This window comes from Apis cerana, linkage group LG3 (genome assembly GCF_029169275.1).
Source record: "Apis cerana isolate GH-2021 linkage group LG3, AcerK_1.0, whole genome shotgun sequence".
Lineage (NCBI taxonomy): Eukaryota > Metazoa > Arthropoda > Insecta > Hymenoptera > Apidae > Apis > Apis cerana.
Window position 1 is genome coordinate 1,185,477 of NC_083854.1, and position 26,578 is coordinate 1,212,054.

General features: G+C 21.6%; 1 long non-coding RNA gene across 2 annotated transcripts in view; it reads right to left on the minus strand.

Moving 5' to 3' along the window:
- The window catches only part of LOC114578045 (uncharacterized), a 91,501-nt gene extending 65,997 nt beyond the window's left edge, over window positions 1-25,504 (minus strand). For both annotated transcript variants that reach the window (XR_003698629.2, XR_009829309.1), the window contains exon 1: window positions 25,205-25,504. This is a non-coding gene — a long non-coding RNA (uncharacterized LOC114578045). The remainder of the gene's footprint in view (window positions 1-25,204) is intronic.
- Window positions 25,505-26,578: the final 1,074 nt, after the last annotated feature.

Sequence of the window (26,578 nt, forward strand, 5' to 3'; positions counted from 1 at the left end):
GACGTGGTGGACGGAATTCTTAATTTTACACAAGAGAATGTATGCCACGAAAAAGACGTACATTCCAGAATGAACTTCCAAACTAAAAGAAAGAAAAAGGATCACGTATCTGGATCTTCAGAACGTACAAAGCAGCGGTCGAGAAAGCCAAACGAAATAGCTGACAACAATTTGTCACCATCGAAGGCAATCATGGAGTACAGTTTACAAACTTTGCGGTAGGAGGATCGCGCCGAAGGCTGTAATCACAATGCCAAAAAACAGATGGGATGACGAGGAAAAATAACCAACGTGGGAGAAGTATGTCCGCGGACTACTGGATTGCCTAATTTTGAATAACATGCCGAACATCATAGCTGCGAAATATCGAGATGGAGGCGAATTTCCGATTATAGACGAAGTGCCACCTTTCGATAAAGTGAAGGTGAAATACGCAATTCACGGAATGAGGAATGGAAAGACGCAAAATCCCACTAGAATCAAAATCGAGGTCCTTAAGATTTTCTATGCCATAATCCAAAAAAAATTGAAAGATCTTTTTAACGTTGGTTATGATTCCTTCTCCGGTGTCTGGAAGATAGATTTGGTTCACGCCCTATTAAAAAATACCAACAAAAACGATTCGACATCATATCGACCAATTTGCCTTCTTCCGATGAAGTGCTTGGAGAAGTTGCTAATATATAGATAGATTTCTATCAATACTTTTGGACCATCGATTCATGGCCACAAATTAATTCGAGTTTCATTAATTCAAGTAGATCGAAAATGGACGCGATCCTGACGAAAGAAATGGCAGGAGAAATGATGAGACAACAAACAAATATGTCCTCACTATCCTTTTCAATACCGAGGAAGCATTCAATTATGTATAGTGATCAAGCATAGTCCATTGTCTGCAAGAAAGAAACTATCCGAGAAATTTATTCCTTGATTAATTATCCGATAAACCTTGAAGAATCTAATCTTCGACAATCTACTCTTCACCTTGGCCTGGAGAAACATGTGCGCGATCGCGTATGCGGACAATCTCCTGTTGTTAGTCGCCCGGGATAGTTATTCTCGAGTTAAGGCGTCCGAATAAACTGCCATTGAGTAATGCACGGAAGACAAACTCAACACTTCGGCATAAAAGACAGAAATGATTCTGTTAAGGAAAGTATTTGATTGGAAAAGGCCGTCAATGATAAAAGTAGTATAGAGATACCAAGTGCGGATGAAAATATATCAGTTTCCATCGATCTGAAAATTAGAGAGATAGAAACGAGATACTGGATTAAGAGAAAGCTGTAACTGAACCAAAAAACATCCCTCTCACAGCAAGTGGAAAATATATCTATAAAAACGAATATAAAAGTGATTCAGATAGCTTTACTTACAGAATAGTAAAGAAGATGGAACAAATCCCTAAGAAAAATGTTAACATATAGCATTAATATGGAAGAAAATTGCGATATTGGATCATTACAATACAGTATAATACAGTTTTTGAAGAAAGATTTCACAGCCAAATTTAAGCAATATATACGGCTGCAACATATGCTTGCGATGCAGAACAGGAGAGTATGTTTTACTAGATTGCATGACTGCAGACTGTATGAGCGAAAGTATTTGCAATTATGGGAAAATTGTGCAAAGAGACGTCTAGGATGCGAGAGCTCTGTGGACGCATCGTCTAGAAGAAGTTAAACACGAGAAGTTGATTGTCGTGCATATTTCTAATGAAATCTTCTACAGGCCATGCACGTTACAATACTAAGCATATTCTACTAGATATTTCCACCGATATTTTAGTAATGTGAGTCACAAGAATCTCCTGCATTTTTTGTTTTTATTCCTGAGAATCTCACTGTCATCTCGCCACTCTACATGAACAGTTCGAATCTTTGCCGAGTAACGAGTAATATAATTATTAACATTTCTGCCTTAATTCGTTCCAATGTCGAAAAGAAAAGTGGAAGAGTTATGGTATCTTAATGAATCATATATGAGTCAATGAAGAAGACTTATACAAATTCGAATAATAAAGGAAGAAATGAAGTTTTCCAAAAAGAAAAATATAAATAGAATTACATCGTCAGATTCGAATACTGATAAATGTAATTATAGCAAATGTAATAAAGATATTATTAACGAGGTTTTACAAGAATTAATCATTGAGGAAGAAAGAAAAGTTTATAATATCGAGAAAAGTATAATTTAATTTAGTGAATGGAATGAATTTATGGTCGATAAAAATCATTTCTCATCCGAGACAGGTAGCCCTAGACAATTACATGGCGATATCAATTCATACGTGTTTGCTTGATTTGATGATGAAATAATAAACATTTTTTATTAGAAATAAATAGATATTTGTAACAAAAGTTAAATAAATCTAACTCTATATTCATGGATACATAAGTGAACACCAACTAATCTTAAAGAAATAAAAAAATTTTTGGTATTAATGTTATGGATGGGATTTGTAACTATTGATTGAAAAGCCCATTGTATAATTTTCAATATCCGTGTGCCATTATGTCACGAAACAGTTTTTAATTATTATTTAATAACTTTCATTTTGCCATAATATTACCTGTGATGAAAATAGAAAAATATTTTCACAAACTGCAAAGAAAATATCAAAAAATATTCATATCTAGAGAATACATTGTCATTGATGAAATGTTGATTCCATGGCATGAAAGACTTCTTCAAACAATATATATCAAATAAAGCACACAAATACGGAATTAAATTATTTAAATTATGCTTAAGTAAAGGATATGGAATATATGGATAATGATTTATTCTCAATCAATTGACAATATTAGAGAAATAGAATTGACACACAATATATACCTACAGCTTGCAAAGAATCTTTTCTATCAAGGACGAACATTATATATTAATAATTTTTATACAAATTAAGAATTAGCTATACCATGCCTAAATCGCAAGATTCATATAGTTAGAACATTGAGAAATAATAAAAAATTCATTCCAAAAGCTATTCTTCATTGCAAACTAAGAAAAAGAGAGATAATATCCAAAGAAAATAATAACGGGATTATCGTATTCAAATGGAGAAATACGCGAGATGTGAGAATTTTATCCAAACACGTCCATTATGATATTAAATACAAAAAACATTCATAGTATTCTGTTTCTACAAACCAATAATCATTCACAAAACTGAAATCACTAGCTATTCTTGAATACAATAAAAGAAAGTATAATATAGATTATTCAGACCAAATGGTTTCTTATGCCATTATAATTAGAGAAAGAATCAAAACCGAAAATTTGACATTCGATGCTTTGATAGTTTATAAAATTAAAATAAGAAAAAAAAATATAAATATTAGAAAAATTAGAGAATTATTAGCTGCAAAATTATATTAGGATTGTCTGAAAATACAACAAAATCTTGTCTCTTCAATAGAGTCAGTATAATATCGTTATTCGGAAAAATGATTCTGGAATAAGCATTAGACGCGCATGTAAACTATGTTATTCAGATAAAAGACGTCAAACGTATTGATTATAGACACGAAAGAAGAAAGATAACAACTTTTTTTTCAAATTGTCCTGATGAATTTTTGTATAGAATATAGAATGCTTTTTTACATTCTAAATAATTTTTTTAATAATTTTTGTATTATTTTTAAAACAATTCAATAGTTTTATTATACTCTGTGGAATATCTTTCCAAATATCTACGAAAATCCTTCGTAAGTAGTCAAATAACCGTCACTCATACAGATAACATGGTCCGATAAGAACTTTTGTTGTCACTCGAATATGGATGACGTGGTTTGATGAGAAGTAGTCATATTTCGCAGACATGGAGATTTTGTCCTGATCAGACCACAAAGTGACAATCTTTCTAAAAAATTCCTAATTTCAAATGCGCGTAACAAAGAAGGCACTCTCCATCCGTCATTCCATTAGATGAAAAAGCTTCATCATGATTGGGACATAGGTACTACCGAACTGGAGCCTTGTATCCTTCGAAACATTTTTGAATCTGCGGATTGCGATAATCCATAATGGGACCAGTCCATTGCTATTGTATTGGAGGAGACTTCAACAGTAAATCTACTATGTGGGATTCCTTGACAATGGACGCGAAGGGCTTCGTTCTGTTGGATTGGATGGCAAGCCTGGACTTTCTATTGAACTTCTACTTCGGCGATCATGAATATGTGTATGCAGTACCAGAGAGAATCAATCTCTCGATCTCTCATGGGAAACATCTATTGCCACATGCCGTATCTATGGGTGAAGCATTATAGAAAAGATGAAAACGATCATCTATATATCACTATGTGCGTCTTCGCACCATCCGCCAGTCTCGATGGGCGCTCAAGCATATGAACGTCCTGATATAGCCACAATCTTCGTTATGTTTTGACCGGACACCAGCGAGGAAAAGATTAGGGACGTGAAACTTTTGATTCTGGGATGCGATGATCAGAACTTGCAACATGGTCATACCATGAACTGTAACGCCCTCAGATGGATCCAGTATTGGTAGTCGGTCGACATCGCGATAATATGTAGAGAGTGCGCGATCGTCCGATACTGAAACACTAAAATCTGGAAAGGGACTCGATTCTGGAAAACAGAATATATCGAATTCACAGCGGATATGGGGGTTACAGTGCCATGTTCCGCATTAAATATGGAACAAGACATCGGATTCCGACAGTATCCCCGATCAAGCCTGGATTCTGATTTTGCGCATCCTTAGACTGAAAGTTATCAGGCTTTTCACTTCATTCATTGATATCAGTTCGAAGAACATGCAATTCGACGAGTTAGAGCCTCTCACAATCAATTTCTCAGGATAGGATAGCATTAATGGTATCGCTCGAAATTAATGCTTTCCAATTCTCTGCTTTGGAAAACTACATAAAAGGCTTTTTTAAATAACACAGATATTGACTAGTCATAGTTGCTTTGTCTTTTATTTAGGTTGTATCAGAGAAGAAGCCACAGCTGCGCGGCTCTCCGGAATACAACGCAGCAAACGCTGGTCGAATGTGAATCGTTCAGAAGAGTGCTGTATTCTGATGGATAGGAGCAGATCTCTCTCCGTCAGCTGTTGTTTTTCATGTTAATGGAGATAGATATAATTGGCACGCAGTAATTTCCTACGACATAGCTATATCGCGGAAGGAGGTGGCAGAAATGGGAGTGAGAAATCCACCGTCTCACTTCAGAAAAATAGAGGGAAAAATGGTCCTTTCTCTATCCCAGTTGTTTAGAATCAAAGTATTACTTGGAAATCACAATACAGGCGGATCAGTCTTGACAACAGATTTCCGAGTAGGTCTGAATCAGATGCACTGTGAGGTTCGACTGCTGAACGCCTGGCTCAATAATTAACTAACAAGCGGCATGTCGCAGCCTCAACCCGATTAACAATTTCTTTTTTTTTATTATTCATTCGTTTATGCAAAAACATTTACAATTACTTAATATGGCATGAAAGTGAATTGAGCAGTGAAAAAATTATTATTAAATATCGGAAAAAGTTCATATAGATTTCTAGATCAAAATTTAAATATTTTAACACTTTTTTCCAAATTTTGTAAAAATCCAATCAAATTTTTTCCAATCATTTTTTGTAAAAATCTGAAGATTTAATCGATTGAAAATAAATTAATTACTGATTTCATATTGTTCAATTTTTTAAGATATAAAAATATAAAAATAATTACATAATATTTTAAAATTTAAAGATACATAGATAATTACATAATGATGATTTTGTAAGAAGAATGAAATAAAACTTTCTATGCAATATCTTTTATTTTTTGACAAATCATATAAATAATGTAAAGCTGTGTTATCGTGCAAGAAAAATATAACTTTTTTATTCACAAAAATTCATACCTGACTTATATATATAGTTTATATGTATATTTTATATATATATATATATATATATATATATATATATATATATATATATATATATAAGGGTATATATTAGGGTATCCTATAAGTATCTTTATTTTTATTCTTTGATGCGAAATGAATACATGATATTTGTTGTTTAAGGTTAATTTATTGCGTTATGAACCATTCTATTTTATCATTTCTCAAGCATTTTCTTTCATCTCTCAAAAAGCTTCATTATTTCTTCTTTCCAAAATTATTGGAGCTTATTTGCAAAATATTGCTCGAGATATATTTTTATTTCGCTTACGGATTGGAATCGTTTTTTATGGAAAGAATTTTTTTAATGATAAAAACAAATAATAATTGGATAGAACAAGATCTGGAGAATACAGAAAATGCGATAGAATGTCCCATCAAACTGTAATAACTTTTCTCTTATAGCCAATGCAACATGTGGTTTTGCATTATCGTGATGAAAACGTCTCGTCGGCTAATTTTTACCGTTTTTCTACTATGGCTTTCAATTTATTAAGCTGATTGCAATATTTTGCAAAATTTTACCTTAAGGAAACTCATAATAGACTATACCTTTCCAGTTTCAACAAATGGACAAAAGAATTTTCTTCAGGTGAAATCCAGACTTCATGACAATAGTTGAAGATCTATTGTCCTTAAATCAAATGCGTTTTCGATGCACATTTTGATACAAAATCCAAGTGACAAGTCTATTTAAAAAAAAAATCTCTTTCATATCAGAAAGAAACAAATCGCATGTAAATACGCGGTTTATAAAGTCAGTCTCTATCACTAGCTGTGCAATCCAAACTTTATTTAATAAACAAACATTGATTGACATATCCCATTTTGATCAGGTGATTATGTACTGTTGTCTTGGGAATGTTGGCATCCATTATCTCGCTCTATCACGGATTTTCAGCGAGCATGGCCTTAATAAGATTCGTATCCATTGCTGCTAAATGGCCGAAAACAAAATAATATGAATTTTTATCTTTTCACTATAATCACATCTCATATAAACAAGAACTATTGAAACAGTTAAAAACTATATATTATGATGAGTAAAATTGATGCGGAGAATTCATATTTATAATACCAACGAATTAATTGTTTTTTTTTTTTTTTGCTAATGTATTGCATAAAGAAGATTTAATTTAAATTAAAAAATTAAAAAATTAAAATTTAAAAATTAAAAACTAAATGATGCTATATATATTATATAGCTAATTTTCCATCTATAAGCATATCACTTAGTCTCACTTTTTTTCTACTATTTTCATAATAATGACACGTCATAAATACGTGATTTCTTGGATTTATTGTCAAATTTCTCCTTTTTTTTATCATGTTTCAATCCTCAGCAATATATATTTAAACAAACTTTGCAATAAAGCAAAAATCATTCATTGTCTAATTAGTTAATAGAAAGAACAAAAATAAAGATCTTATCCAATAATCTTGTGTGAATTTCAACTTTCGCAAACTAAATGAAAAATCATGAAAAAGAAAAGCCACGAATCTTTACAGTAGAATAAGTAGTATTATAGTAATAATAATAATGTTTAAAAAAGAGTAGAACATGTGTAATGCTTTCTCAGTCTGATATTAGTGATTTTGATATAAATATATAAATAATTTTTTTGCGAAATTTAGTAAGCAATTCGTTTGATATTAATTAATTGCTTATTAAGTTTATGTTATAAATGTAGATTTATATACGCATGCTTTTCGAAACATTCGAAATCGATTGAGATATAAATGCATTTTCAAAATGCATGTCAGAATTCATAATTATATATTATAATTATATATTCATAATTAAATATATATATATATATATATGTATATATATTTAAAGTATATCTGATATATTCTAATATTTAAAATAATATCCCAAAATAATCAGATAGTACATAGTGTTGCGAATAATAGTAAACTTATTTCTATATATATGCATATAAATTTTTGATACACAAAAAAAATGAGGAATACAGCGAAAAACAGGAATTATATATTTTTTCTTCATACATTTACAAAAAAAAATTAAAACATTATATAGAATCTGTTTCAATGACAAGAATAAATTTTTTTTTAAAACATCATATTAATCACTAAAAATATAAAATGGATATTTTATAAGAATATACATATGCTCTTCATCCAAAGATAAGAAATCTATAGCAAGAATTAATTTTCACTTGAAGAAAGTTTTGTTATTTAATGAAATTATAAGATTAAATTAAATTATTATTAAATTATCATTTATTATAGCCATTTGCTTTCACAATATGAAATAATTATTTTTATATTACAGTATATTATTTTATTATTATAAAATCATATACTAAACTGAACAAATTGAATAAAATGATTCAAAATTAATAAACAAATGAGATAAACAATGAGTCGTTTTCGATAACAATAACAATAAGAGCGCTGCTATCACTAGAAACAAATTGACTTAATATTTAATTTTGATTTATTATTCTATTTTTTTATTCTCTATAATTTCGGATATTATACGGATATTGCATGATTATTATTTATTTCTTTCCTTAGAAAATTCTTATAATAAAAAATTGAATTCAAAAAATGATATAAAAATATATTTAACATAAATAAAATAAGCATTTTACTGTCAAGTCCTAGAAATTTCGGAAAGATGGCAACAAGCAACTCTCCAAGAGATGGAGAAAAGAAATTATGCATCAATTATTTATTAATAAAACGAAAGTAATTTTGAGACAATATAATCATGCCAAAGAACATATTTCATATAATATTGCAAAGGAGGAGAAGTCGAATATATGAAGAATATGTTTTTATCGATAAAAAAAAGGACAAGAAAGACCAAGAACTGAGACAAAATAAAGAATTCTGAAGTTAGGATTATGAGACGTTACTCCTAATAAAATAATCATGATTAAATAAGAAGATAAACTTTCAATCCAAGAGGAAAAGAGTTTGTAGTTTTTGTATAAAAATCTTAATAAAAAAAAATCTCGAAAATGTGATGTCTTTATTAAAAATTTTTACAATTTCTTTCATAAAAAAAAATTATTTATTGTAAATTTATTTCTAGTAAATTATAATTATTTATGAATATGAACCTTTAATGATATATATATATATATATATATGTATGTATGTATGTATATATTCAATATTTTTGATATAAAATATAAAATATTTTATATTTCATATCAATATATGATATCAATATATATTATAAAAATGATAGTAAATTCCCTGTTACTAAAACAATCTTCAATTTGAATTTAATCAAAGTATTTTACTTTTCTAACAAAAATTTACGATTTTTTATCCTTTCTAAGAACTTGTAAATTATTTTTTTATTTATATATAAAAATTTGGAATGTTTTGTGGATCTTCTAAATAAAACTTTTTTATAAAATCATTAGATACTCTTAATTAATTTTTTCGCTGAATCTATTTTAGTTTCCACAATATATGTAAGGATATAATGCATTTCGTTTCTTTTTGCATAAAATTTCATACAAAAAATCAAAATTATTGACATATATATTCTAATATGAGAGTAATACTGTTTATTATTTTTCAATAATAATTTTTTTATAAACAATAATTACCTAAAACATTTTGAATGTTATTTTGGATGACTTTAACAATATATGAGTTGAGCTTCTTAAACAAAAATTTAAATTAAATAAATAAAAAAAACAAAAACAGAAAAAATATTTCAGCTAAACCCATACTATATCTCATAAAGAATTTTTCAAAATATAGCTGATTTCTTCGTTATTATTCAACATCAATAATAATAAATTTGTAATCAGTAATAATATCAAAAAAATAATTCTTACAATTAAATTATAACAAACCATTATTTTGCAGATATATTTCTATGCAATTAGAAAAATTCTATTTTTCTATAAAATCATGTTTTTAATATCTGTTAGATTAAAACAAATGATTAAAACAAATTTATCGCATAATTGTTAAAGTACGTATTTTACAATGATACAAATACATACAAATATTCTAATAATAATATTCTAAATGTTTCTAAATAATTTTCCAGTAACAAGAAATTTATAAAAGATATATAGATATCTAGAAATATAAAGATATTCATTTGTTCTAATTCTAGAAAAGAAAAATAAAAAAAATTTTAAAAAGAACTATCCGAATTCAAGACAAATAAATGATAGATTTAAAGAAATCTAGAATTTCGAAGAATTTCAAATCTAGAAATTCAAAGAAATGTATAAAATTATATTTCATAAGATACACAAGATCTAATATTCTAATTAGAATCAATCTAATCAGAAATAATTTATAATATAGAGTAAAAAAAATACATGAAATATTAAATAAATTTTTGGCGAAATATATTTCAATTATTATTACTACAATTAATGATTTTAGAACATATAAAATTAAATCTTAATAATTTATAATTTTCTTATAATTTTTTAATGTTTAATAATATTTTTTTTAGTTAAATAATAAATGGAAATGAAATGTTATTTAATAAAAAGATAAAATTAATTTAATAAAGAAAATATAATAATTAACAATTTAATAAAAAAAATATAATAATTAACAATTTAATAAAGAAAATATAATAGTCATTCTCTATAAAAAAGGAAATTTAAAAATCATTTCTGCAATAGATAAAATCAAATCAATCAATAATATTTCTTTTAAGAAAAACCGATGTATGATTAAAATAAAGCCAAATTTAAGTTATTTAATTCAAAAAAAAAAAAAAAAAATAAGAAAGAATGAAATGATAATAACAATGAAATAAAAGATATGCAAATGTTAATTTAATTTATAATGAGCAATAAATAAGACTATTTTTGAGAAAAACTATTTTAAAATTTTACGTATGCATATTTTTAAGCGAATGTTTTCCGTCTACAATCTTGTAAATTGAGATTTTTTAAAAAACTTAATAAACTTTAAGCTTAATAAACTTAATAAACTTAATAAGCTTAGATAATTAAAAGTGCGTTAAGGGTTTTATGGTAGAAGAAAATTCATCGTGTCGATACTTTTCGCTAATACTTTCACATCAAATTACATTGTTAACACTTTAAAAAAAAAACACGTTAAAGGCGCATAGACGATACAATTAGTCCATGGATTTATTAGACAATAAATGAATTTTAAATATTGAATAAAATATTGAAATTTTTTATTATCTAATTATTTTATTATCTAATTATTCATTTTGATGTAAATAAGAATTTTATGAAAAAAAAATATATTTTTGTAGAAAATAAGAAAATAAAAATGATCTTCATGATACTTTCACATCAATCTTTCTTCCAATCTTCATGATATTTTCGCAAAATGTTAATTATATATTAATTATGACGTAAATACAGAAATTGTAAAAAAAAACTTGAATATTAAATTCTATGTAAATTATCTTATTCCTTGATGTTTTTTATCTTCAAAAAATAGATATTATGTATTTTAATGCATTAATAAATGTAATTTAAGATCGATTTTGTAGGATTTATACTTTAAATCAAAATATAAAAACTATCATGATAGATATATATTAATAATTTATTGATTAAATAAACTTTAATAAGAGATAACAAAAAGATTGGAAACTATAAGTAAATACAGTATAATAATCAATTTATAAATTATATAATTTATCATCATTTTTAGTTATTTTGCTTCATAAATTCAAATTATATTCTGTCAAAGAAAGATTTTAAAAATATCTTTTTCCTAATTCCTTTTTATTCTTTTTTCAATTGTAATATGGCAAAAAAAAGAATCATATATGAATTTCTAAGCTTTCTCTAAACTTTTATTTTTTTTTTAAATCGATGATTGTATTATGTAAATTCGCTAGAATCAATAAGATCATATTCCTTTTCAATTTACCAGCATATTTAACAGTACATATTTTATATAATATACAATATATTCTCAGTAAATGTAATATTTCTATTAAATTCTCTATTTAATATTTATTATTCCAAATGCATATTTTACAATATATTTATTTTTTTTACAATATATATATTTATACTTATTTTACATTTTTAATAATTCTTAAATAATTCTTAAGAAATATAAATTCTTAAAAAACAAAAAATATTGCAGAACAACATAAATGTATTGAAATGTTAGTTGAAATTTTATCGTTTGAAGAATATTAATTGTTAAAAGTTCTTATTAATGTTTATGCATATATAATATATAATAAGTTCAAATAAACTAATTGTGATAGAAAGTCGTAATTAACTCAACATGCAAATACTGTTGCTCATACAATATTGTATGTAATAGTATATTCGAAATCAAATACAACTAATGTAGTATCAAATAAAAATCAATTTTAGATAATAAAATCGATTTGTATTAGATAGATAGTAAACATGTCTTGAGAATGTTTAGATAATATAGTGTGGAAAAGTTTTCTTAAAAAATATAAGAAAAAAATATCTGTAAAATCTTTGGTAAGTCATACATTTGAAACATTCAGAAATACTATAGAATACAATATTTGAATTTCTATAGATGAAGATACATAATATTAATCATTATATTGCTAATTAAGTTATTATAAAAATGTATAATAGAGAATAATATAACAAGAAAATTACTAATTTTTCACTTATTTGCTTATAAACAATTAGTTGCTTATAAACAATATCAACTAAAGAATGATTCTTATTTTTTTTTCAATTATTTTATATATATATATATGTGTAACAAAAATGATCTGTTGAAATGAAATGTATTTGAGATATATCGCCATAAAATTTATTCAATTTAACAAACTTTTTATATGCTATTAGGATTAATAAAAATACTATTAAATTTTTTATAATATTATTTTTGTTATAATTAATATTTATTTAATTTAAAATTTTATTTTAATCTTTTTTATAATTATATTATACTATTTATATATTTTGGCATCCAGATGGTAACAATATTTTTCAAAATTTTTTCAAAAATGTCAATCAATCTTATTACTATTATAAATTTTTCTAAATTTATAGCATTTATTGAATAAATTTATTTTATATTTATACATATATTAAAAGATATTAGATAATTTATATTATAAATAAAAATTAACAATTAATTTATTGCATTTTTAATTAAAAAGAGAAATAAAAACTGAACATATAATATTTTAATTTTAATAAATTTTCAATCTTTATTTTCAATTATTATTTACTTTTTCATATAATAAAAGTCACCAGAAATTTGTCATAATCATAGAATTTGCTATAATTCAAATACTAGCTAGAGTCAAAGCGAATTATAAATTAAATTAGAATTTTTTACTTCATAAGAAAAAAATTAAATTAAATTAAAAAAATTTTTATTGAATAAAAAATTCAAGTCATTTTAATATTTTTTAAATAAAACTATGTTTTTTTATTAAAAATTGAAAATAATTCAAAAATTATATTATAAATTTTCTCTTATATATCTATAAACTTTCTTCTTTTCCAGCCATTATATCAACGTAATATATTTTTTCTGGAAATATATTAATTTTTTGAAGAAAAAAGATTTTTTCCAGAGTATTTTCTAGACTTCTCTTTCAAAAAATAAAATAAGAGCACAATAAGAGGAAAAACGAACTCAAATTATTAAAAATTCTTAATTTACAATACATAATTATTATGTCAGTGAATATCGAATATTTCAACATATTGTAACTATACAACTTATCACTTATCAAGAATTGCATCCACTATCTTACTAACAAAAAGTTTCGAGATGCATCGTATTCATAAATTGCAAAAATATACAATTTTTGTGCAAATGAGTAACGAATATTTCAATATATTTTTAGATGTAACATGATAAAAACACAACGACTGCAGCTCAAAATTATCAAAAATTTCATTCAAATTATTACATAATTAACAATGCATCTGATTCTTAAAGAATATAAATTGCAAAAGCTATGCACAATTATCATACAAACAAATAACGAATATTTCAATATATTTAGGTATCATAGAAAGCAACTGCAATTGCAACTCAATATTATCATAAAATATTATCATAAAATTCTATTCAATTATCACATTATTAACAAGAAGTTTCGAAATGATAATGCATCGCATTCTCAAAGAGCATAAATTACAAAAATACAATTATTATACAAATGAATATCGAATATTTCAAAATATTGTAGATATTAATTTAATTTGATGGAAACGCAACTACTGCAGCTCAACATTATCAAAAATTCAAGTCATCATATTATTAACAAAAAATTTCGAGATGTATTGCATACTCAAAGAGTATAGATTAAAAATATGTACAATGATAAATATCAACATTATAATATTGAACGAGATATTATATATCGAGTATAAATATTTATTATTTTTTTAAAACTATCAATATTTTTAATAAAAGATAGAAATAATTCAAGAGTCTCAATTCTCTTATTAAATTATAAATAATCAACTGATATAAATGACGATCTAACGAATTAAACGATAAATACGTTAACCTTACATTAATGATATATTGATCATTATACTACAATACATTCAAAATATAATAAGCAGAAATTTATGATACAATAGAAAGTAAATATGTTAAATTTTATTATTATTAAAAAAATCTGTTTTTTTAATGTAAAAATAATTCAAAATTCTATACTGGAATTATTGAATTACAAATAATCAATTTAAGGAAGAAGAATATGTTAACCCGATAATATCGTGTATGTTATTTTTTAGGAATTTTATTTATAATCTATTTATTATTAAATGCAAATTAATTCGTTCGTTAAAGAAGTCTGTTCAATGTTAAGAAAGAATAGACGGAAGAAAATGATACATTTCAAAGATCGAGTTGAATTTTGACTGACTTTACTATTTATCTAATTTTATTTTTTATTTATATATAAAATTTTTTTCTAATTTAATATACTTTATAATTTATTGTTTATTTTTGTATTCCAACTACATATTATTTATTATTCATTTCTTAAAAAATCATATTTATCTTTTTATATCAAAATTTTGCATTACTCATTTTGAACAACAAATAAATTCTATTTTCATTCTACATATATTTTTTTGTATATATTTGTACAATGTACATTATACATATATATTCTATAAATAGCAATTATTTTATTTACTGTAAATGAATAATTAAAAAATTATGTATTTATTATTAATAATTAATTATTATTACTAGTTATTTATAATTTAAATTAATAAATTTTAAATTAATAATTCCATGAAAAAGGAAATAGACTTCTTAGATTAGAAGATCAACATTCAATTCTGTTACTTAATTTAATTTAATCTTATTTTGAAAAATAATCAAGTTTAAGAAACAAAAATGCTATAATTGAGAAAATTTTTAAGTGAATAAAATTAAATGATACATTTTTATCAATATATGAAAACTGTAATTTATGTAAACTCATTTATAATACTAAAATAAGAAGAGAGATAAAACAAAAATCACAACTGTATTTGAAAAATGTAAACAGGAGTTAGCAAATGCTACACTAGTATATCCAATAATAAAAGCTGAACTATCACAATGTGCTTAAAAAAAAAGATAATAACGATCAATGACAATTTTTGAAATTTTCCTCAATAAAATATTTCCAAGTAAAGAAATATTTACGTTTTTTAATTCGTATTTTGTTTTTATTTGACAGACATATAAAACATATAAAACAAATTTTTCGAATTTAATACATATCGAATGATAAATTCATCATTAATCATATATATATATATGTATATATGTATATGTATACATGTATATATATTAAATAGCAATAACAATGGATGTAACAAAGAATAATAATTGCTAAGACAGTGTAACGTTTATTACATAATTAATATATTTATTAAAAAAAGTAAAAGTGTTATAAGTTTTATCAATAATAATAATTGTTATCAATTATAATAATTGTAAAATATGGTTCAGTATAATCTTACTTAATCTATCTTTGTCAATTAAGTTTGCATATATAATATATACGTTATAATATATGAAATATATATATTATTTCTTGTATTTTTTTTTTTTGCATTAATATCGTCAATATTCGCATTCAAGTTATGTAATAAATATTTTTTAAATTGTATTACTATTTTCTAAACTTATTAGAATGATTTTTAAATCATATCATTAGAATGTTTCTTAGATTATATTGCAAATAAAAAATAAATGATTTTGCATTTCATGAAAAGAAGATAATATGAAGAAGATGTAATTCAATGTATCATTTATTATTTAGATTTATGAAATCTATGTAAAAATATATAAAAAAAGACCAAAATCTATACATGCTAAATATAATTAAATAAATAAGTAAATAAATAAATATAAATAATAATAGATAATTTTTCTTTTAAACTACATAATTTAGTATTTCCAATCAAAATATTTGTTATAAAAATAAATACAATCTTGGAATATAAAATATAATGAGAATATCATGTAAATCGTACTTTTTTAATATTTTTAAAAAATAATATAATATAATAAATAAATTATTATAAAAATATTAATTATATGAAATTAGAAAAATAGATGTTGCTTCATTATTTTAAAATTTTGTTTAAAAAATACTATCAAAAAATGCTAAAAATTTGAAATCAGAATCATTGAATAAAATATCAAAAATTGATGCTCATAATAATCGATTTTGAGAAATTATTAAAATACATACAAATTAAGAACGAAGAGCTGAAACTATTAAGATAAGAATAATATATGAGATAAGAATAATTCAATACATACATTTATTGTAATATTTTAATCAATGTATTCAAAAATCAAGTTTTGAAAAAAAAAGAAAAGTTCCACAATTTTATCTTATCCAAATACGAGATTTATCGATAATTAATTTTTAATATACCATATTTATTATTGATCTAATTTAATTATATTATAAATAAGAATATCATATTAAAAATATGCCAAAATTTACTTTTAACGAATATCAAGTAAGTGAAGATGAGGGAATTTATGTAAAAAAAAATAATGAAGAATTTAAACAGTAATTTTTTATAAAAAAAAATACAACATAATCATGGAATTAAAAAATAGGAAAAAAATCTAAAGAATTTTTTGAAGTTAATTAGAAAAACAAAAATTTTAGCATTGCTAGAAAACCATTTAATAGAAAAATTTTCATTTGAAATGTTAGTTTAGGTAGTTTAGGTCAATTTGGAAACAGAAATGCAGAGATCTAATGATACATGTAACAATTTTTCAAATTAAAAAAAACAGCACTATAAAAAAAAAATAATTTAAAAATAATATTATTAAGAAAATTTCTTCGCCATCAATGATCAACACTCATAAAATAACTTATAGATAAATTTTGTCTATATATTCATAGATATTTTACTACTTTTAATAATATTACTATTTTTAATAAAATTATATATAAAAAATATAATAATTAATATAAAATAAATATAATGAATATAAAATCAATTCCTTGTAAAATTAACGATTGATAGATGATGATAGATGATGATGATAAAAAAAAATCATTCTGAATTACCGAATTCTTAATCGTAGTTATAGATCAGTTGTATTTTTTTGATTGATAATTCATATGATTGATTATTAATAATGCATACTGAAATTACGAAATTTTCATATGAAAAGCAAATTTTTTAGAATTTTACAAAAAAATTTTTTTAAAAAAAGAATTAAATTTATAATTATAATAATATTAAAAGAAAAATAACATCTTTAATTTCTAAAAAAATTAAGAGTTGTATTATTATTTTGAATTTTCTTAAAATAATTCATTTTAATAGTAAATAGATTGATATATAAATTTATAAATTTTGTAGATTTTATTTTAACATCCGTTACAATACTATAAGACATAAATTCATGTTAAAAAAAAATATTAATACTTAGTTCACAAAATATAAAGTTTTTCAACGCAGAAATTTTATCAATATTTTTAAGAATAATAATAATAAAACTATAAAATAAAACTATCAAAATAATAAAACTATAAAACAGGTTTTTCGTAAAAAATTAAAAGTTTATTTTTATTATATTTATAATAATATATTAATATATTATTTTAATATATATTAATATATTATGTAATATTATTATAAAATATATTATTATATAATTTTTATCATATTATATTATATTATATTATATTATATACTTATTAATGTTTTCTAAAATATTTATATCTCGTTCGTATTTCATATAAAGTATCTATTTTTTTGTATTTAAAATAATTTTGTACTATATACAAAATATATAGCTGCATTATTTTATTGAAAAATAGATTTTTTTCTTAATTATGGAATATGCATGAAGTGCTTATCAATATATTTTTTTTATTATTCATTCTTGAAAAAATAAATTCAAAATTTGTTTTGCTTTAATAATACCTATAATTATCTATATTATTTGTTTGTTTTTATAATATTAATTCTGTTCTTAAATCTGTAAAAATAATATTGAGATTAAATTAAATTAAATCTTTTAAATCAGAAAATTATTTTCGTCTAACTCTTTTTATAATGAATTCGTTGTTTTGCAAATTCCAATTTGACTTTTTTATAACTAACAATGTTCTTTTTAATATTTTACATCTTTTTAAATTTTTTAATCAAATCTTTTTATCTTTATCATCCATTGCACTGCATATAATACTAATTTCTATGCAATTTCTTCTGCTACTTATCATGTCATTAGAATTGAATACATATCATAAAATGTTTCTCTTGTAAAAATAATTTTAGATAATTTCCTGGATGTTTTATTTTTTTTAATATAATTCGTAATATTTTTTAAATAATTATAAACTACATAAGAACTCTTAGTATTTTGGAAGTATTTAATAGTTATATATAGTTATAATAATTTATTTTTTATCAAATAATTTATATTTAATTTTTATCAAATAATTTTTATTTATAAAATTATTACAATTTTAATTTCGATTTCGTTTAATTTTTTTCTTTTGGCTACTTTTTAAAAAAAAATATTGTGTATTTATTATTATTTTTAGATTGCATTCAATATTAACTTAAAATATTTTTATAATTTAAAAAAAAATTGTTCTGATTGTTTAACAGTTCTTTCTTATATTTTTTTATCAAGGTTAAAAGAAATGAAATATTTTGAAGTTATTTTATTTTTCTTGGAAATACTGACAAACATTCTCTATTGAACATCTTGAAAAGTAAACAATAAAACTATATACAAAAGGACATTTTTTTTCTATAACACGTAATTATATTTATATATTTCATAGTATATATAGCTTAATGTCTTATAATATGTATAGCTTATATAAATAAATATATTTAATCTCAATAACTTTGAGATTAATTAATCTCTATCATTTATTTTTTATATTTTTGTCATTATTTTATAATAAAGTTTTAAATCTATATTTATATAATGTTTATATTTTTTTCTTATTTAGCTATATAATCAATATAAATATTATATTGATTATTATGCTATTACTTTAAGTCATAAATCATATATTAATATAAAAAAATATAAAAAATTTGTATAGATATTTAAAATATACAGACAAACATACTATATAATACATTATAATACATATAATACATTAACACAAATTTTAAATATGAAAATTCATATTTGTAATATAATATACAATAGAAACATACATAATCAAAAAAAATAATTTTTTGATATTCTAAACTAACTAACTTTTTTCTTACTAATTTAAAAAATAAATATTCTCTTTGTAAGTTTCTATTTTTTAAATTTTAATGCCTTTTTTAAATATTGATCGCTATTTAACAGTTTTAAACGTCTCATTAATCAAAATTTATAAATTAAATTCAAAAGTAATAAAAAGTAATAAAAGTAATAAATATGTAAAAATATTATAATGTTTAAAAAAAAAAGAAAGTTTACTATAATTATATTGATATTTCTAAAAGAAAAAACATTAGAAAAGAATTGAAAAAAAAAAAAGAATGTAAATTATAGGATACAAATCAAAACAAATCTTTTTGAATTATAAAAAAAAAAGAATAATGAGAAAATAAAGAAAATAAAAAATATTATTGCCTTATTTGCATTGAATCTTATAGCATAAGCAAATCAAATGAAAAATGTACTGAAAATGAAGATTGCAGAAATTTCTTTTTTTTATATTTATCACAATTGCAATTTCGGATAATTATAAATTTGACTTTTTTCATTTATTATTATAACTTAAATCAAATAAAAATAAACATCTTAATATATTATTTTTATTTATTTTATATTTAATTATTTTTATTTATTTTATATTTAATTATTATTTTTATTTATTTTATATTATTATATACATTATTATTTTTTATTATTTATAAAAATAATAAACTTAAATATTATTATTATTATTATTATTAATATTATTATTATTATTATTATTATTAATATTATAATTGATCCAAAATTAAATCATATTATAATATATTCTTTGTTTCTCATTTTTTATTAATTAATTTTATTAATTGATTTTATTAATTGATTTTATTAATTGATATATAACAAAATTATTGTGATTCAATAATGTCAAAGTAAGTAAAAACATTTTCGTATAAAAATTTTTGTTGTAAAAATAATCATTCAAAATTATATTTTAAAGTCAAAATATTTACAGTGATTCATAATAATAATTGGATATTTTAAAACGAAATAATTTTTTTAAAGTTACATCAATCTAAAAATCTTCAATGCCTGTATTAATTGATGACTACTTTTTTTCGCCCAATTTTTATCAATAATTTATTTTTAATTTTTTTTTACACATTATCTAATAAATTAATTCTTCTTCTTTTAAAAAAAATTCAAGTTGGCTTATCTAATTAATAATTTTAAAAAAATTATTTCATTTTAAAAAGTCGTAAAGATACTAGAAAAAATTCCTACTTACAATGAAATAAAGTTGGATTTCAATAAATAATTTACAAGTTTAAGACATAAAAATAATATTAATAGAAATTACATTCATGCTATTATTACTATACATGATAGTAGTTTTTAATTGTTTTAATATATTTATTTATATGAAATTAAAAATGGAAAGTGGAAAAATAAAAAATCGCGATTTCTTATTTTATGAATTCAAATTTAGAAATATTACAATAAATATTGTAATAAATATTGCAAAACATATGTGTAGACAAGATTGTATTGAAAGAATCACATAAAAATGTTTATGTCACTGACAACTGGCAAGTCAATTATAGCTCGTGTTTTACTTGTTCAGAAGATTAACCTGCTAAAAAAGTAACTAGTTAAAATTTCGAATAAAATTACTTTAAATAACAACTTTATTTAAATTGTTTAAACAACATTTATTCGTACTTATTAGTTGATCTGCTTTTCATATAATTTTGATCTACAGTTTAATGTTTTGATAATTGTTTGATGTTTATCTGTAAGTGCTGTTATTTGATGCTATTGAAATAAGTTATAGAAATAATTTATGAAAATAACTTATGGAAGTAACTTTATTCTTAATTTCAATTGTTAAAAATTATTAAAATTAAATTCGATGATAATTTCTTCTATAATTATTCATATTCCATATCTTTTATTTCACTGATTATGCATATAATAATAATTATTTTATGCATGATATGAAAATCTTTACTAAAAGAGGAAATTATGTAATTTCTTAAGGAAAAAAAGTAGGAAAACCATTTAATCAAGAGCCAGATTCATGTAATTCATGAAGAAGTTGTTGAATTCTGCTTTAAACAATTCAAGAAAAATAATTAATAAAATAAATGTGTTTATGACACTCCTTATTAAAAATAATAAATTTACATTTATTTTATTTTACTGGATTTTTTTGTATAAATCTTACTGATATTCGAATATAAAGAATCTAGAAAAAACCTAGAAAAAACATCACTCACTTGTTTTCATAAAATATAATGACAAATGAATATAACAAAGAAAAATAAATATTATAAGTCTAGCTAATTCTTTTCCCTCTTTAATCATTTCACAATTCTTGCTACTAATATGTAGTATATAGTATGTCAATTCCTCCACTATTAACCATTCCATATTCTCCTAAAAAATAATCATGCTTTGTCTTACATGAATGTGAATATATATATATATGATTATATAGACTACTATCCTTCTTTTTATCTTTTTTTTACATTCCAAAAATACTAAGAATATTTCTTCATTAACTATTCTTCTATTATATTGTTTTTTTTATTTTTTGTTCTCTTATGTTTTTTTTATTTATTTGTCCTGTTATGTTTTTTTAATTTTTTGCTTTAGAATCAGGACAACTTGGACAATTTCTTTTCCCCATTATAGCTCTACTATCACTACACCAGTTTTCCTATTATTAACCATTCCATATTCTCCTATTATTTCGGGCAACTTCTCCATGATTATTTCTATTACCAATATATTAATTCTCCTACTAGTAATTATTCATATTATCACATATTATCTTATCTTAATGCTTTGTTTTACATAATTATTAATATATAATCTCTTTTTTACTTCCATTTCCAAGTAGTGTAGTAAAAGAAAAAATGTGATTATAAAAGGAGTAGAATACGACTTGCGAGCTGCCAGGTATTCATTTACTTGTCTGAACTACGGAAATAATCACATGCAAATCTATGAAAAATTGCAGATATTTGAATATAAAAAAATGTGTAGTTAAAATGAGATTTATTTGCTTTTTATAAAATATTAAACAAATGAATACAATATCGTTCAAAGAAAGATAATAAATGCTATATGATGTTTTGTGTTGTTTCTATGATTTAAAAAATAAGAAATATATATATATATATTTCTTTTTATTTATGTTGAATTTTCTTACAAATAAAAATTTTTAAAATAAAATCATTAATTAATTAACTTTTTATAAATTTCTAAATTTTTATGAAAGTTAGAATGCTGAAAAAAAATGTAAAAATAAATGACGATTATTTGACTTGTCAAATAAAATTATTTTTTAAAAAATCCTGAATCTAAAAATCCGCACGAATTTTTTCCAGTATCTAATATTATCATCTTCAATTTATCTTATATAAAAAGTACAAAGACAAGATTAAAAATTTAAATATTAAAAAAAAACTTGGAAAAAATATAAAAGTTAAGAATTATAAAACTATTTATATATTATTGTATTTTAATAAAATAATGATCTGAAATTTTGTGATTATTTGAATGTACCGAATAATTTAATCTTATTCTAAATTTAGAAAAAATAATTCAATTCACTACAAACATATATCAATATCAAATTTCCTTAAACAATTAAGAATACTTTAAAATATATTTGAAATACTTATAAATATAAATAAATATAAAGATAAATATAAAGAAAAAAAATTAAGAAGTTATGATTATTATATGATTGAATTTATTATAATTGATAGAAAAAAAAATTTGTATTCAATACAAATTCTTTTCATAATAATCCAATGAAAATCAAAGAGAAATAAAATAGTTCACAAACATCTTTTTCATAAACTATTTTAAATATTTAATATTTTATAAAAAAAATTGTATAAAATTATAATAAATAAATTAAATGTGTATCAACAGAGTTTTATAACAAAGCATAAATAATTTTAATAACAAAAATTATATCTTTAAATGTTTCAAAAAAATATTTAAAAAATAGAAATTTCTCCAAGAAAAAGATATTCATTGAAAAATAAATATCATTATGAAACAGATTATGAAACAAATTATTGATCTAGAAGATATTATAATTTGAAGAATAAAATTGACCATAGATAAAAAAAAACAAGAAATATGATATATTATTTTTCATGTCTTTTATCTCATTTAAAAATTTTATAAACTTTATGTTAAAATATTTCCTAATCAATTGTTTTTTAATAAAGATATGTTAATTATTTTATTATTATAATTATTTTTTTTATAGAAAATACCCAAATAAATAAATTAATACATTCAAAATTACGTAGTTCTATTTAAAAAAATGAAATTGATATTGAAATCTTTTTTGGATCTACAAAAAATAATTTACTATAATTTATCATATAATATTCCCTTTTGAACCAAACAACTTTTGTTAAAACATTTTTTTGGTAATTTCAATTCCTTATGAGATATTCCTTATTGCACTTTCTCATTTAATATATTCTGTATAATGTATTCAATAATTTCATTTTTGCTACTAAAGCATTCAAGAAAATTATACCTTTATTTATAATATCTTTAATTTTATTAGCTAATCTATTTAGTTAATCTTATCTTTTAATTTTCTACAGATGAGAAGTTTATCATGATATATATAAGATATTACATCATTATTGATTCATATTCATAATTAATAATAATAATTAGTAATGATAATATTATCAAATTTTTAATATAATTGATAGAAAAGCTACTTTTGTTATAACTATTTTGTCTTAGTTGACTTTATTTGAATAGTTCAAATTTTGTTTAATTTTTTAATTATTTTCTATAAACAAATGTTATATCATTAAATTTATTACAATAATTACACTTGAATGAATTCTTTGAAATTAAATTTGATCATATTATTTTGATAATGAGAATTATATTAAATAAGTTTTATAAGTTTTATAAGTTATAATTATATTAGTAAATTTTATATATATAATAAGCTTTTTAAGGAAATAATATATATATATTTTTTTTCCTTGCAAATTCATCTAACATTTTCTTTAATTATTTCAAAATTTAATAATTTATCTCTAAATTCTATTTACATATGTGAAATGCTTATAATTACATAAAAAATATGTCAAAAAAGTTAACAATTAAAAAGTTAATAAAAGTTAATAAAACTTAAATAATTAATTCATATCGACTTTTTTATTTATTTTCATAAATAGCAATTGTTTTAATAAAGTAACTTTGTACTATATTGGTTTGCAAAGAAAAAATAAACATTTACAAACTTTATTCATATTTTAGCAACTGTTTTATATAGTACAATTCTGAAAATTGCAAGAATTATATTAGTTTCAGTTTTTTCGTTACCTTAGTTCCAGAAATTTTCAGCTATGAAATGAGAATATATACTATCAATATAGCATCAATGATCATTTTTTGTTAACTGCTTTTATGGATATTTTTCATAAATTATAATTATTTTTATTCAACATATTCTATGATCATTGAATAATCTAACATCTTATAAATTTTTTTAAAATTAAATTAAAAAAAAATTAGATGCAAAAGAAAATGAATAACACTATAAATAATTTTAATCGTGCACGTTTAAATTTAAATATATTAATTAACTCACTAAATTGTTTCTTTTCCAATATGATTCACTTTTTAATTTAAAATGTAAAGTTTTGAGACTAGGCCCATAATTTATTGGGGGATTCGATGATCGATTCTGTTTTAATAAATGGATTTATTTAATAAAACTTTAAATTTAACATGATCCGCGCACACACGAGTTGCTTTCGAAAATGGAAGTATTAGATTGATAGATTATAGAAATGAAATATAAGAAGAAAGTAAGAAGATATAGATTACTGCCCTCATGAGGCACATTCATTAACTATTTAACTATTATAGCGGTTAATTTAAATTAATTACAACATATTGCTTTTTAAAAACATATATATAGTGACCAAAATATATATACATATTCAACTTTGTAAAATTGTATTAGAATAACTAAATTAAATAAAGATTTGTTTATGTTAAAATTTATAAAATAAAAGATAATTTATAATTAGAAAATAATTTAAAACATAAATCATTATTAGATTATTATATAATAAATCACATATTCTAAAAACATTTCCGCAATTATAGGAAAATAAGAAAATATTAAATAACTGAAATATTTTAATATTTTAATAATTGAAATATTTTAATATAAGAATGAAAGAAAATGGATAATAAATAATTTAATAAATTTTATGTTAAATCATTTAAAAACAATTAGAGAACCAAAAGAATACTCAAATAATTTTTATTAATTTAATATTTTATTAATATTTTATTAATTAATTTATATTCATTTTTTTTTAATTTATAATTCATTTTTTTGAAATAAATAATAAATGTTTCTTTTCAAATATTTCTTTTCAATACTTTTTATAATGCTTGTAAATTTCTTTTATAAACATTTTCTGTAATAAAATTTATATGAATCAAAAATTATGTTCATTTATACGTTCATTTTATATATTTTAATGTAAAGATATTTTAATTTAATTAATCATAAGATGTATATTCAACATTGAAGTTAAATATGTTACAATGTAATGTATACATATTTAATGATTTTTTTTTTATTTATTATTTTAAATGAGAAACAAAAAAAAATACAAAAAATAAAGTAAATGTAGAATATATTTCAATTTGTTTAAGACAAATTATTTTTGAAATTGTAGGAAAATAAAAATTATTATATTTCAAATTTTGAATAATGCTTGAAAATTTTGAATAAATATAAAATACTTTTATTAAATAATATGAATTTCAAATTTGCGAAAATTCCATAATCGTAGTAATGATTCATTACATCTTTGGATACTGTATTTGGTGTCATCTAGATAAAAGAAGGACTATTCATTAGTATAAACAAAAACTGGATTTTTAATAATTATATTATGATAATTTGTTCAAATATCATATTAATTCTAATCTCTTATGTGCT